The 16345-nt window shown below is 38.4% G+C and overlaps 1 long non-coding RNA gene across 2 annotated transcripts in view; it reads left to right on the top strand.

The window, feature by feature from the left end:
• Positions 1 to 15895, top strand: part of LOC121848925 — a 29241-nt gene extending 13346 nt beyond the window's left edge. The window contains exons 2-4 of one of the 2 annotated variants that reach the window (XR_006085069.1): positions 1591 to 1687; positions 8518 to 8592; positions 15288 to 15895. This is a non-coding gene — a long non-coding RNA (uncharacterized LOC121848925). Of the gene's footprint in view, positions 1 to 1458; positions 1688 to 8517; positions 8593 to 15287 lie in introns of those variants that run through there. The other variant, XR_006085068.1, reaches the window with a different exon arrangement.
• The last annotated feature ends 450 nt before the right edge of the window (positions 15896 to 16345 follow it).

The raw sequence follows: 16345 nt of genomic DNA, 5'->3' as shown, positions 1-16345 counted from the left end.
AGGGAATAATGAACTACCTTGAAAAACATGAATTAATAAGAGAGTCAGCACGACTTTACGAGGAGAGATTGTACCCGACAAATTTGCTGAACATTTAAACAAAACCTCCTAGAAAGGGGAACTCAGTACCTTTCGATGTTTAAAACTTCATTTAGTAAAGTTTTTCACAATGTACCACAGAGGACATTGATTCAATAGATCAGAAGGCAAGGAATGGATGGGAGCAAAATGGTTGTGAAGTGAATCAGAAATTTGTTGAAACAGAATCAGGTCTACCTTTAAAGATCAAAACCTTATTTTTGCAGTACATATTCAGTCAAGTTCACGGCCAGATGATGCAGAGAAAAAAATAATGGAGAGAATGAATTCTTTGAAGTAAGGTGCCTTTAAATCACATGAATCCATGTAAAGAATAAATGATTGGAAGTTCAGATGACTTAACAATACTGAGCTTGAACTAACTTTTCGCTACTTCATTAAAAAGTCAATCAGTAATTTTCATTTGAACTGTCTTCTGATGCAGAGAAACTCCTGATACAGAGAATATTTTTATAAAGAGTTCTAGACTTACTTCTCCAATACCCTGTTTCTGGCTTTCCCAACTCTCGCTTTCCCTCCACAAGCTCCTGATCCCAAATTCCATTCTCTCTGCCCACGTTCCCTCACACACAAGGCTCTGTATAAAGTTCCACTCATCTGCTCTCTTCCCCCTACTCTACCAAATTAGGATTTCTTCATGTCACTTGCTTCTCTACCTCATCCTACCCGGTGGAGTCCTGTAGCGAAGTGGTTTAAACGCTCTGAGACGCCATCCGGCGTGGAGGGCGCTATATAAATCCAAGTAGTTGTTGTTATTGTTAGAGCACTCGCCTCACAAGCGAGAGGGCCTGGGTTTGATTCGCGGGCAGGGCACAACATTGGACAAGTTTTCTTACTCCACACGCCTGTTTACCTAGCAGTAAGTAGGAACCCGGTTGTTAGTCGATTGGCGTATTGCTTTTCTGGGGGTAATAATTCCTTCAAAATTTTTAAAAATAATAATAATTTGGTCATTCAATCTAGGGCGGTTTGTGGGACACTGCTGGGCGCAATTGGCTGCCGCGTTTCACCCACAAAATATACAGTCAATTCACTTCACAGTATATTCTGTTAAGCACTTTGAGATGTCTCGAAGACATGATAAGATGCTATATCAAATGCAAGGATTATTATTATTATTATCATCATCAGTGGGCAAGCTTTCATCCAATTTACTCCATGCGCTCTGGAACTCTAAATCCCTCCTTCTTGTTCTCTCTCTCTGCTTTCAAAACCCATCTAAAACCTTAACTTTTTGACTGAACATTAAATGACGGAGAGAATGAATTCTTTGAGGCAAGATGCCTTTAAATCACATGAATCCATGTAAAGAATAAATGATTGGAAGTTCAGATAACTTAACAATGCTGAGCTTGGCCGGCTTCTACTTACCCTCTTTATCTCTCGCTCAGCTCAGTCTTCCACTCTGTCTCTATAAAGCACTTTATGTTTTCCTTTTTACATTTTTCTATTTCTATATAGTCCATTTATTTTTCTAATATTTTCGCACAGATATATGTCTCACCTAGAGTCCTGTAGTGTAGTGGATAAAGCATTTGTCTCGCAAGCAAGGGGTCCTGGCTTCGATTCCTGAAGGGGGCAGACCTTGGTGAGTTTCCTTACTCCACACCCTTTTGTTTACCTAGCAGCAAGTAGGAACCCGGATTGATAGTTGATTGGCAGATTGCTTTCTGGGGGTTATAATCACTTCAAAACAAACAAACAATTTAGTCACTCAATCCATGACTGTTTGTGTGATACTGCTGAGCGCAATTGGCTGCCATGTTTCGCTCACAAAATATACAGTCAATTCACTTTATAATACATTCTGTGAAGCGCACTGAGACATATCAACGGTGTGATAAAGCCCTATATCAAATGCAAGAATTATAAACTGTTTTGGCCTTCTCTTCTTGGGTGTGGTTCCACAGGTATTGATTGCCCTCTGGTACTCTGCCTAACTTGCCATTGTTCATACTTAAAACCTTGGCGCTGACTGTCGGCAAGTCACTTGATTGTAAAGGGCATGGCAACCAAGCATGATCATCCCCCTTTGCTATTAGTAATCTTTTTGACATTCTGATTGTCCAGCACCTTTGGAGGTCCTCCCGACGTGAAGGGCGCTATACAAATGTAATTTTGTATTGTATTCTTATTATTAAATAAATGTGTTCCACGCCCTCTGCCATCCTTTGATGTGGTTTAATATAAGTGGCTCGTAACCACGCCTGATCTCTGATTTTTTAAAAAATGAATATATTTTATTGCTAGAACTCTCAAAAAGCTTTTTCCCACTCACTACTTCTAGCTTGTATATAGTTTCCTGGTTTATGCTTCATTGCTGTGGAGTCCTGTAGCTCAGTAGTTAGAGCACTCGCCTTGCAAGTGAGACACCTGGGTTCAATTCCAGGCAGGGCGAAACCTTGGGGAAGTTTCCTTACTCCACACGCCTAATAATAATCCCTCCAAAAAACAAAAACAATAATAAATTGGTCATTTTCAATCCACGACTGTTTGTGGGACACTGCTGTGCACAATTGGCTGCCACATTTCGCCCACAAATATACAGTCAATTCACTTTTCAGGATATTCTGTGAAGCGCTTTGAGACATCTAGAAGACGTGAAAAGCGCTATACCAAATGCAAGGATTATTATTATTATTATTCACTTTCTATAATATCCAGGCGTCAGATACAATTCATGGGGGTGAAATTCCTTTTACCGTTAAGAGTAATGGCTTTGTAGTTAGAAAATCCCATTTATTCCAGATGTTGCTAAATTGGGATTCACAATTTGCACAGGATTTGCATTTTGTAAATCAAATTTAACAAACCAGAAGTTGCAATTTATTCTACAAATCAAGTTTGTGAACATTGCAAATTAGATCACATTAATAAGAGGCCCTACACTTAGTGACAAAATAAATTTCTCGCTCTATGATTTTAGAATTTCGAAAGGTGGGGTGCCAGAAATTGCATTTAGTCTTAAACTGAAAAGCCATTTTCTTAAAATTTAAGATCACATAGATTGTTGGAAAGTTCTTAAATTCAATCTTAATATGGAAAGTAGTTTTCTGCATTTGTTTAAAAGAAGTTTTTTCTGAACTGAAGAATTTTCCAAAATTCTGCACGGTCTTAGTTTACGAAAAAATGGGCTGCCAGGTAAGATTAGGTGGAACCTCAAGCCGTTAAAGCCTTGACTATTTCTTGTCTCATTTATTTGAGTGTGTTTGGATGTGTGTTTCCATTTGGTCCTGTTGTTACATATACAGGGTATGGATATACTGCATTTAGTTTCTGAGATTCTTTGTAACATGTTGACACATTATGGATTCCTGAGCTACAATAACTGCTTTGGACTTTGCCAACAAACTGTGTTAATGGAAACTGATTTGAACAATCATCTCTGTTATTTTCAAATATTCCATAATATTTTTACTACATTTATACCCTAAAGATATTCCATCTACTATTTTTTATCGTTTTTTTGTTTTTTTATTTGTTCTCTTACTTTTTCTAGTACTCATTATAGTTATCCTCAACTGACTAGATGTTTTTTAGTAATCAACGAGGAAATTAAACTAAGGAATACACAGGGGTTTAATTTTTAAAATCCTTGCATTTGCTAAAGTGCCTTTCATATCAGGAAGCAATCTCAAAGAACTTCATTGGGTTTACTATAAATTGTAGTGACTATAGATGTAAGTGAAGCGCAGCAGCTAATTTACGCACAACAATGCCCCTGAAATGGTTATTTACATAGATTTATGTAGACTATACAGTCGGGAAAAAGGCCATTTGACCCAATCAATCCATGCCTGTGTTATTACCGCTACATATTATTTAAAAAAAACACTTCATAACACCAAATATTTAATGGAAATGTATGCATAGATAGCAACTTCATTCAGATCTGTACCCAACGGATAAGGTGCCAATTTGAATTAATCTCTGTGTTGCCCAATCTGACTGGCTTACAGATAGAACAGGTTTTACCTGGCTTTAAAAGAAAGAATGACCTAGTTAGTAGTGAATTGCAAACATGCCTGAGGGCTGTTGACTTACCTAGTTACACAACGAGTGCACTTCAAAAATCAGTCTGAAGTTTGATGGCAAGAAATGTAAGCTATACAAAACTAGACATTTCAATCCAGTACTCTGAATAAAAATCTGATCGAAATATATTGCTTTATGGAAATTTGCTCTGTTAAAAGAGAACCTTTTCATTTCGCAGATTATAAATGGTAACAGAAACAAATCAAAAATCAAACTGTTAATTAGCTGGGTCTATTGTGCATCATATGCTGGGACTAATAACCTTTTGCTACTTGTTCATAATAGTATTTCCCATTTTGAACACTATAAATATAGTTTCATGTCATAATTCCCATCCCTTGTTTATAATGGGATTTTCCATTATAAAATACATTACTTTCCAATTATAAGCAAGTAAAGAAATTATAAATGTTTCTAGTGATTGCCATTTGATATATCCCAATGTCAACAATGCGCTTCTAGTAGCAAATAGCAGTCCCCTTAGAGCTCTGAAATAGCTCTGATTACAAATCAACTGGATCACAAATGGCATAGATAGACAGTTACATTTTCTATTTGTGTTACTACTGTATTAACGAAAGGTTTTGATGTCATAAAAATAGTATGATACAAAAGGAGTTAGCACTTTGCTGATAATAGCAAACGTGTTGTCAAATTAAGAAGTCAGTGGGAAGCTTAATGGAAAAATAAGAATAGGTAATATTTTCCTTCTATTGATAAAATATACTTATGAATAACAGAAGCAACATCCAGTGGTGTGAAGACCATAAGACCATAAGATGTAGGAGCAGGAATAGGCCATTCGGACCCTCGAGCATTTAATAAGATCATGGCTGATCTTCTAACCTAATTCCATTTACCCATCCTATCCCCATATCCCTTAATCCCTCTATCCTTTAGAAATCTATCAACCTCAGTCTTAAATATAATAATAATATGATAATAATAATCCTTGCATTTGATATAGCACTTTTCACGTCTTCTAGATATCTCAAAGCGCTTCACAGAATAGACTGTAAAGTGAATTGACTGCATATTTGTGGGTGAAATGTGGCAGCCAATTGCGCACAGCAGTGTCCCACACACAGGCGTGGATTGAAATGACCAATTTATTATTGTTTTTTTGAGGGATTATTATCAGGCATGTGGAATAAGAAAACTTGCCCAAGGTTTCACCCTGCTGGGAATCGAACCTAGATCTCTCGCTTGCGAAGCGAGTGCTCTAACCACTGAGCTACAAGACTCCACAATATGTTCAAGGACTGAGCATTCACAGCCTTCTGGGGTTGAGAATTCCACAAATTCACTACCCTCTGAGTGAAGAAATGTTTCCTCAACTCAGTTCGAAAAGGCTGACCCTTAATCTTGAGGCTATAACCCCTGGTTTTAGATTCTCCAACCAGGGGAAACAGTCTCACGGCATCTACCCTGTCAAGACTCTTAAGAATCTTATAGGTTTCTATAAGATCGCCTCTAATTCTTCTATACTCTAGAGAATGTAGGCCTAGTTTACTCAAACTATCCTCATAGGTCAATCCCCTCATCCCAGGAACCTACTCTGCACCCCTCTAAGGTGAGTATGTCCTTTCTTAAATAAGGAGACCAAAACTGCACACAATATTCTCACCAAGCCTTATACAACTGCAGCAAGACTTCCCTACTCTTGTACTCTAACCCTTTTGCAACGAACGCCAACATGGCATTAGCCTTCCTAGTTGCTTGCTGTACCTACATACTAACGTTTTGTGATTGGTGTACAAGGATACCCAAATCGCTCTGAACACTAACACTACCTAGTCTCTCCCACGCTAGAAAATAATCCGCTTTTCTATTTTTACTACCTAGGTGAATAACTTCACACTTCCCCACGTTATACTCCATCTGCCACCTTGCCCACTCACCTAGCCTGTATAGTTCCCTTTACATTCTTTTTGTGTCATCCTCACAACTTACTCTTCCACCTATCTTCGTATCGTCTGCAAATTTAGATATGTTAAGTTCTATTTCTTCATCTAAATTCCCCGTTATAATTTCTCCTGTCTCTGCCTGCAATGGACCCACATTCACTTTTGATAGTCTCTTCCTCTTTATGTATTTGTAAAAACTCTTACAATCTGTCTTTATGTTCCTTGCTCGTTTACCTTCATATTCCATTTTCTTCCTCTTAATCAGTTTCTTGGTTTTCCTTTGCTGTTCTCTAAAGCTCTCCCAATCCTCAGGTTTACTGCTCTTTTTGGCAGTATTATAGGCCTCTTCTTTTAATGTTATACTTTCCCTAACTTCTCTAGTTAGCCAAGGTTAAACCACTTTTCCCATGGTATTTTTATTTTTCAAGGAAATATGTGATCGCTGGGAATTATGTATTATATCTTTAAACATTTGCCATTGCTGGTCTACTGTTATATTTTTAAATCTAATTTCCCAGTTTATTTTAGCCAAATCTTCTCTCATACCTGCAAAGTTGGCTTTATTTAAATTTAAGACCCTTGCTTCAGATTCAACTATATCACTCTCTAACTTAATGTTAAATTCCATCATGTTACGGTCACTCTCCCTTAGAGGAACCTTAACTTCCAGATTGTTGATTAGCCCTATTTCGTTACACAACACAAGATCTAGGATTGCCTGTTCCCTGGTTGTTTCCTCAGCATATTGTTCTAGAAAACTATCTCTAATGCATTCTATAAACTCATTCTCTAATTTACATTTACCAATTTGGTTTTCCCAGTCTATATGAAGATTGAAATCACCCACTATTAGTGTATTACCCTTGCTACATGCTCCATTAATTTCCTGATTAATACCCTGCCAAATACTATAAGTTCTGTTTGGAGGTCTATAAACTACACTAGTGTTTTCTGCCTCTTGTTGTTTCTTACCTCCACCCATGCTGACTTTTCTGATTTAAAATCCTTCCTCTCTACTGTTTTTATCTCATCCTTTATTAGCAGGGCTAACCCCCTCACCTCATTTTCCACATTGCCTATCTTTCCTATACGTCGAATACCCCGGAATGTTTAGCTCCCTCCCTTGGTCTCCCTGTAACCACGTCTCAGTAATAGCCACTAGAACGTACCCATTTATCTCTATTTGTGCACTCAATTCGTCTATCTTGTTATGAATGCTTTGCGCATTCAGATATAGCGCATTGAATTTTGACTTCTTACTATTTGCCTTACTCGATAATGCCCCATTTCCTTTGTTGAGCTTTTTGTCCCTACTTGACACACTCTGTTCTTTATCTCCCAAGTGGCTACTCTGTTCCTTTACTGGGTTTACATTTAACTGTAACTAACCTTTCCTCCCCCCCTCCCTCCCTTAATAATTTAAAGCTCTGTCTATCTCTCTATTTAATCGTTTTGCCAGAACATTGGTGCCAGCTCGGTTAAGGTGGAGCCCATCTCGATGGAACAGCTCCATTTTCCCCCAATACTGGTGCCAGTGGCCCATAAAACTAAACCCCTGCCTCCCGCACCACTCTTTCAGCCACGCATTTAACTCTTTAATTTGTTTGTCCCTGTACCAATTTGCCCGTGGCTCAGGTGGTAATCCGGAGATTATACATTGGAAGTTCTTCCTTTTAATTTCATTCCCAGTTCATTGAACTCACTCCTCAGATCGTCACTACTAGTCCTACCTATATTGTTGGTTCCTATGTGGATCACCACAATTGAATCATCGCCTTCCTGCTTAAAATTCTTCTCCAGCCCTGAAGAGACGACCTTAACCCTGGCACCAGGAAGGCAACAGAACCTTTGTGACTGCAGAGAAGAGAGTCTGTCCGCCTGACTGTCTCGTCCCCTATCACAACTACATTTTGTTTCGCTCCCTCCACGTGTGGCCTCCTGTATTGAGATTCTGGGGTCAGTTTGCCCATCCTCCTCCTTACAGACTTCCTTGTCCACACAGGTTGCAAGTACCTCGTACCTGTTGGACAAGATTAAAGCCTTAGGCTTCTCCACCACTCTCTCTGGGGTCCCCTGACCTGCCTGACGGGGGTCAGTCACACTGTCCTGTCCCTGACTAGTAGCAGGATCTATACATTTACTGAGCCTCAGGGGAGTGATTGTCTCCTGGATGAAACTATCCAGGAAGCTATCACCTTCCCTAACACTGCACAATGTCTGCACCTCAGATTCCAGCTCATGTACTCTAAGCTGGATCTTCCTCAGTTGCAGACACTTGCTGCAGATGTAGTCGCCCGGGCTCAGGCTGTCCTCCATCAACTCCCACATACTGCAATCATCGCACAACAACTGCCATGCCATTTTCTCCTCTCTCTCTCACTCTGTATTATGGTTTTTATTTAAGGTTTTTTAAAGTTTTTTTCTGGTTCTGTCGTTTGATTGTGATGTCACATTGTCACTTGTCGTTTTTTTGCAGATCCTCTAATCCGCCCTCCAAATCCTGGGAAGATGTATGTTCCAAGTTTTCTCCGATGGCTACAAATGACAAATGGTTGTCAATTAATTTGATCTTACCAGCCCTCGTGCTACTTTTATTGCATTAATTGTAATTTCTCTTTTGTGAATATTGGTTTTCAAAATTTGGGTCCAGTGAATTGTGAATCCCAGGACTGCTAATTTCAAAAAGGCTAACGTTACCTGTTTCATGTTTTCCTCACCGGCATTTTTTTGGACTTTGTCCACTTGGGCCTTGTAAATTACTGGGGCTCAATTTTTGCAATCCTGGTATTCACAAACCAGAAGTCAAATACAGAAACTCACTTTCTTTTATTTTTACTACTAACTGCACATTGGGGTATTTAATCATGGTCCAATGTTTGTTAGTAGTGTGGTGCATTTTTGGCAGATGTTCGATTACCGGGTGGAGAAAACCTTAGGCAAGTTCCTTACTCCACATGCCTGTTTACCAAGCAGTAAGTAGGTTGTTAGTCAATTGGCAGATCGCTTTTCCTGGCATAAAAAAATTGGGTTACTCAGTCCACAGATGTTTGTGGGACACTGCTGTGCACAATTGGCTGCCACATTTTGCTCACAAAATATACAGTCAATTCATTTTATAGTTTTTTTCTGGGAAGCGCTTTGAGATGTCTCAAAGAAGTGATCAGGCGCTATATTAAATGAAAGTATTATTATTATTGTAATACAGTGTTCAGGGTTACTCATTCCAAATCAAACTAAGTTTATGAGAATTTATTTGTGATAGATATGTGACTTTTCTCTCACTCACTGAGAGCATGAAGCCCTCTGTTCCCCTATCCAAGAGGCCACCTGTGAGCAGTGAGTGTCGACAGGCCACTTGACTGTAGAGAGCATCATAACCGAGCCTGACACTATATGACAATATGGCAGTTACTACACTTGACAACAATTGCTTATAAATGCTAGAATATACAAGTCTTGAAACATTTTTAAATTTCATCATTTTAAATATGAAGGGATCCGAGTGTTTCCAGCAATTTATTTGACAGTGCTATGAACTGTTTTGGAGCAACACCTGCCATAGACATTGATCTGTGCCAGTACATATTCAAGAGTATGAGTGACATTGTACAAAATCCTTAAATTTACAGGAAGTCTAAAAATATTAGGAATTGCAGATCGAAGGGAACAAGGAATCTGCAGGACTGGAAAGGACTGTTGCAATCAATCTGGCCAGTCATATAGTTTTAATAGATCACACTTGTTGTGTCTTGTATTAAAGAGCACAAAAGAATAGTGATGATTCACTGGTATATTGAACCATCATCTAGTTGTAATGTCTTATTATACAGTTTTAAATGATTGAATGTTTTCTTTTACAAAGGTGAAGAGTAGAGTGATGGAGTTTCTTTAACAAAATACCTTGCATCAATTTTTCTTCTACTGGGTATAGTGCCACCATAATTCAGTTCTTTAATCAAATTTCTCTTATGTGAACCTTCACAGGGAGTGAGGCTTTTGACTGTAGTGTCACCATATTTTGTAACCAAATCTGGAGACATGTAAAAAAAAAGTTGAACTCACCACGGTTCCTGATGCTGGCAGTACTGGAGAAGCTTATTGGATTGATGGCTACATTTCTCTGATGAGTGCATCTGTTTTAGAATGTTATTGTTCTTGCTCAGTTTGTTGCTGAACTCAAGACAAGGCAAATTTGTCCAGGAACCAATACCTCATCCAGGGACTGTCTCCAGAAATCGGGGACATATGGTCACTCTGCTGTACGGAGCATCACAACTAGAGCCAATCGTATTCTTTCCCAATGAATGACCAAATGTGCTTCACTTGTGGGAGTTTTGTGTTAGTGCAATCAGGAGCAGGAGCCATGGCTGACTTTTCTTTCCAATAGCTTGCTTTTACATAATGCACTTCACGCAGGGTAGCATCCCGGAGTGCTTTCCATTACTGCAAATGCAAGGATTATTAAGGTTTGTGGCCTATTGTAGTGCTTTTATTGATGCTCTAGTTAATAAAAGGAAAGTCAGCCCTTGCTTCCTGTTTTCCATTACTCAGTAAATCACTGGATAAACTCACAGAACCACCTGGGAGTCTTGGTCTTTTTTTAAAAGAAGATTGCTTTAAATGGCAGATTTTCAATACTTTTACGCAGCTTCGCTTGAAATAAGTCATTCTTAATACCTTTTACTATTATAGTATTCTACAATGCAACCTTTTCAAATCTTCCTCTGATTTTCTACGTATAATGTTGATTTTATCTGAGCTAAGATTCACAAGTTCTGACTGAATTTTTAACATGTACTTAAAATTATAGGATTTTTAAAATGGAACTTTACATCACGTCAATTGGATACACAGCATCCATTTTGTCACTGGGAAGAATATACTATGTTCAGAGGCTGACAAAGTCATTTATAGTCACTGCACTAAACTGGAAAATTTGTATGCCTTACTGTAGACCTGAAAATCACCTGGTATTAGCCCTGTAAGATTACTGTGGAAAATTCTTAAATTCAGCTTTAATTTGGAAGTTGTTTTTCCACAGTTTTTCAAAAGAACTGACTTCCAAATGAAACATGATTTTAATTTCAATTGCTTGCAATTTCATTGCTTAAATTTTGAGACAAATGGTCTTAAAGTCTAAGACTAGATGGAATTCCAAGGCTTGGGTCCCATCCTCACATTTATAAATTTAATACAGACGCCCTATAGTACACCCCACCCTGGTAGAATATGGTAGAATATGATCTGACAGATCATATTCTACCATTTCAACCACCTCCAATGAGTGGCAAATTAACAATGGGGCTGTGGCTCAGAAGGGGCCCATTCAGTGCTGGACTGGCTATACAGGAAATCAGGAAATTTCCCAAGCATTCCCATGATTGGCTGCAATAAGCTCTCATGATGGGCTGCCAGAAGTCCCCCGCGAATAGCCGCCCCTATTTTACTTCACAATCCCGAGCCCTTTCAGGAGTCAATCTGCCACTGAGCCCATTACTTATAAATAGAACACATGAAAATTGGGGATTCAGGCCCACCAAAGCTTAATCTGCCTCTGCTTACAACTTGATCCCATCATCAGATACATCTTTCCCTCATCTGCTCTCTCATTTGCCAGATTGGCACTGTCTCTTCTGTATCAGGCAGCTATTAGTTGAATGCAATGCAATTTAATCATACTATTTGAAAGGTAAATATTGTGAAAGTTTATTACTGTTATTACTCTACTGTTCATGTTTATTGATATCTGGAATCATGGATGAATGTTCAGAGGGAAGAGATGTGTGTCCGAGTTGTAGCAGGAAGATGGTGGCAATGCTCTCATGCATTTCATGCTGAGCTGTGTTGGCCACCAGGAAGCTTGCAAGGAGCTCCTTGTAGCTACCACCCACCTAGTGAGGGCTCAAACTCATGCTTGTCGGATGCCAAATGACCAACGTTCATTAACCTCCTTGAAGAGAGGTAAGCGATGTCTCCTCGGAGCTGAACTGGCTCCAAGGTGACAAGTTTGGCAATGGCTTGTCAGAATCAAGCCAGCTTTCTGTGGCGGTCTCAGTAGTCCAGTTACTAAACCAGGCTGGGCTGCAGTATTCCAGGGCACTGCTGATGACAGCACAGCCAGCCTGGCTCATCGACAAGACTAGGGAGGGCAGATCAGTCACTCAACTCCTATTAATCCTGCAAGCTATTGGAGGTCCTTGCTGGACAAGCAGCGGGAAAGCTTGCCAGGCAGTGCTATTAATGGCAAGCCATGCTTTTTTAGTTGGTGACACTTCAGCAGGACCCCAACATGCACTCTGGGGTCCCCAAGCCTTAGCTCTCACCAACCTGCGCCTAAAACATTCTGGAATTAGGTAAGCAGGATGTATCTCTCCAGGGAGAGAGTCCATATTCCATTCCGATAAACAGCTCTAGAATTTCCAGTATAGTTGGATTGCACTGAATTCTCAGTTTGGATTGGATACTCTTTAGCATGGTGATGAGTTTCCGCATTAATCAGATACCCAGCTGACCAAAAAAAACAATGATTATTACTGATGAACCCCACACTTTATAGACCTGTCGTACTGTTATTACTCTACTGTTCATGCAAGTGTGATAGATTGGCTGTTAAGGAGAGTCTCACATAGATTACACAAATTAACCTAGTTGGCACAACTCCACTGTGAAAGTTGAAGGAGTGCAAAACCTCTTTAATCCTTTGTTTAGTCAACTGAATGATCATCCCAATATATTAATATGGATCTTTAGGAATATTTATCTGGGGTGTGCATGTGTAATTGCTTTATTGCAAAATCTTGTGAAAAGTCAAAGTCCATCACCAAGGTTGGAAAGAAAAAAGGTGAAATTTCACTTGCCATTAGATTTAACTGCATTGTCAGGGAACATAAATATGTGCAAGATTCAGTGTTTGCACTTTAAGTCTTAATTTTATCCGGAATATTTTTGCCTTTGTTATTTCAGCCGTTAAATTTAACAATGGGATCACATCAAAAATACCTGGAAAGTTCACTACTGTAATTGGTTTCGTGATATAAATTCGATAACCATTATGCTTAGTACATGTGTATTCATTTCACGCGAGATCTACATGTTAAGAGAAAAATATTCCGAGCGTCTCTGATAATCCTTAGGCAGCATCCAGTACAGCAATAAGCCACGCAAAGTAGAAAGTTCCGTAATCGGATGTTGATCTGTGATCAGTTAGGTGATCAAAGATGCACTGCAGCTGGAGCTTTAAAATAGGCTTCAAAACCCTGAGGTCAATAATAATAATCCTTGCATTTGATATAGCACTTTTCATATTTTCTAGACGTCTCATAGCTCTTCACAGAATATACTATAAAGTGAATTGACTGTATTTTGTGGGCGAAATGCAGCAGCCAATTGTGCATAGCAGTGTCCCACAAACAGTAATGGATTGACTGACCAAATTATTATTATTTTTAGGACTCCTACAAGTATGGGAAATATCAACCAAGTGGATTGTTATCCACTGTCCTGTGATGCTTCCTGATGTCCATCTGAAATTGCCTTTTACAACCCTGAACCTATACCCTCTAGTCCTGCTTCTCAGTATATCTGAAGTATTGTTATGTCAAAATAACAGGGACAATTGTCATGTATCTTGTCTTGTACACCTCCTAGTGACCATCTGAAGAGCAGCAGGACTACATTACTGGGAGGTGAGTGAGTGGCTAAGGAGTTGAGAATATATAAAGAAGCAAAGAAGAGGGATTTTGCAGCCTTGATAAATAATTAACTATGGAAAAACATGTTTCATATATGATAGTTTCTAGTATTTAAAATGAAAGAATTCATTTTTAAAGTCGAGATGAAGGAACCTTGAGCTTTGGAAACTCACAGAGGAAAACAACATTATAAAACAAGGGCCGTTTCCTGAGTTTCTCATCTCAGATTGATGCAGTATGTTCATACTTACTCAACTTTTCCATCTGCTCTTTTGATTGTTTTAACACTTTGATGAGTTTTTATGAAATAGATAAAAGATAGAAATCTGAAAAGCAACAATACCTGAGTTTTGGCTTTCCATAATACAACAACCAAAGCAGAATCAGTCAATAACACTCATTGTCTGTTTACATTTCTTGTTTGATATCCACTGAGGTCAAACTTGATATCCACAGACCTCAATCAAGAAATTTAGGTCATGAAACCTTCATCTATTTTATACCTCAGAGGAAGCTTTTACCAGTATTGTACCTGATTTGAGAATACTTGATCTTCACTTTCAGCTTTCACAATTGAATGAGGACAACTCAGATTCCATCAAAAATATTGTTAAAATAACAAGGCAGCACTTTATATATTCTGAATTCTTTAATTGATGTTGAATTTTATCTTGAAGCTATGAGGCTAATTAGAATAATAAATAATAACCCTTGCATTTGATATAGCACTTTTCACGTCTTCGAGATTTCTCAAAGCGCTTCACAGAATATACTGTGAAGTGAATTGACTGTATATTTGTGGGTGAAACCCAGCAGCCAATTGCGTATAGCAGTGTTCCACAAACAGTCATGGATTGGGTGACCAAATTATTATTGTTTTTTTTTTGAGGGGTTATTATCAGGCGTGTGGAGCAAGGAAACTTGCCCAAGGTTTTGCCCTGCCGGGAATCGAACCCAGGTCACTCAATTGCGAGGCGAGTGCTCTAATCACTGAGCTACATGACTTCACAAATTATCTGTTGTGCATGATGTTTATCACCTGCTGAAATAATCCTATGTATCATCTGCAGATAATCCCCTATTTATTTATTTATTTATTCCCACAACTGAAACTGTTTCACAATTCCTGTAATTTGTCATATCAACCTTAACATTCCAGTATCTAAAAGGTTGTCACAACTATATACAATAGAGCTGCTCAAAGTTACACAGACCTTGTCTTTCGTTAACCTGTCAGTCTAAATATATCAAGTCAAGAAAGCTTATGTTCAAATAAGCAATAGCTTTCCGTATAGCTGGAAAGAACACACTGTGCTTCCATTAAGTTACAACCTGAAGCTATTGATATTCCCACTGTGTAGTCAAGTGCAACCTCTTTATGTGACAATTCACTTATCGTCAGTGCTATAAAAGCGTAACTAATTTTATCAAGCATGTTGAACATATTCTAATAATAGGGTTCACTTTCTGTGTATGATCCTGAAAACTAAGGCTGTTTTGGTCGGTCAATGAACGGAAAGTTAATTGGTATTATTTTTCTGCTTTAACACAATAGACCCCATATAAGAGAGACAACGCTAGAACAACTTGCATATATAGAGCACCCTTCACGTGAGGTAACGTCCTGGAGCGCTTGACAGAGGCGGAGTCTGATCCCGAGCCAGGGGAGTCTGAACCCAAGCCAGACTAGGTTGACTTCTCGATCCCAGCCATGCCACTCTGGAAAAGATGAAACATTGACAAGCTAAATTGTAGGGTTGGCAGTGGGTTAGCAGTAGGCGATTCACATCTCCCAGCTATAACAGATGAGCCTGTGCAGCTCAAGCAAGGTAGAAGGTTAGGGAAATAGAGAAACATATCCATGAAAGGATACATTCACTTAAGAAGACATATTGTACTATCTCATTTTAATCAGTAACAGCATAAGACGATTGATATAAATAATATTCTCCTTTATTCCAATTAGTTCAGTCATGGGTCTTTTATGTTATTACCCAGATCAACAACAACAACTTGCAATTAACAATGACATAGTTTGATGCCAATACAGTATAGAATAATAAGAACAGGTTTATTAGCAGAATGATATGCAACACAAATCCCATTAATTTGATCCTGATGTTAACAATCCTCCTGCAAATAAATGTATTTCAAGAGCACTCCTGTACATCACCGATCGACATACTGGAGAACAAAAATAATTCTGAGGGAATAATTTTATGAAGAGTTTTTATCAAGTATTTACCTCTACTTACTAATGGTTGATTGCACAATATATGCTGTGGATGCAACACTTTTAAAAGATTCTGCTTACATTTATTTTTAGTATTGAAGCCTCATTGCTAGGTTTTGCTTTCTGTCATAGTTTTAAATAAGTTTATTAAATAAGCTATATTAAGTAAAATTAATTTTGCAAATTCATTTCAGTGTATGGATCACAAAATAAAATGTTATCGTTGCTATTATTAGTTTTCTTTCAAAAAGTAATAAAATATGGATGTTCTTCATTTTAAGCATACGTTGAATCATAGACATTTGGCCCATCTAGCCTACCTCCTGTGAAATAATAACAGTAGTGGAAGCAGCACGTTCACTGTTTTCACAATAACATAA

Source organism: Callorhinchus milii, unplaced genomic scaffold, assembly GCF_018977255.1.
Source record: "Callorhinchus milii isolate IMCB2004 unplaced genomic scaffold, IMCB_Cmil_1.0 Scaffold4, whole genome shotgun sequence".
NCBI lineage: Eukaryota > Metazoa > Chordata > Chondrichthyes > Chimaeriformes > Callorhinchidae > Callorhinchus > Callorhinchus milii.
Note: the sequence above shows the minus strand (reverse complement) of the source record. Positions and strands in the feature narration are given on the sequence as shown.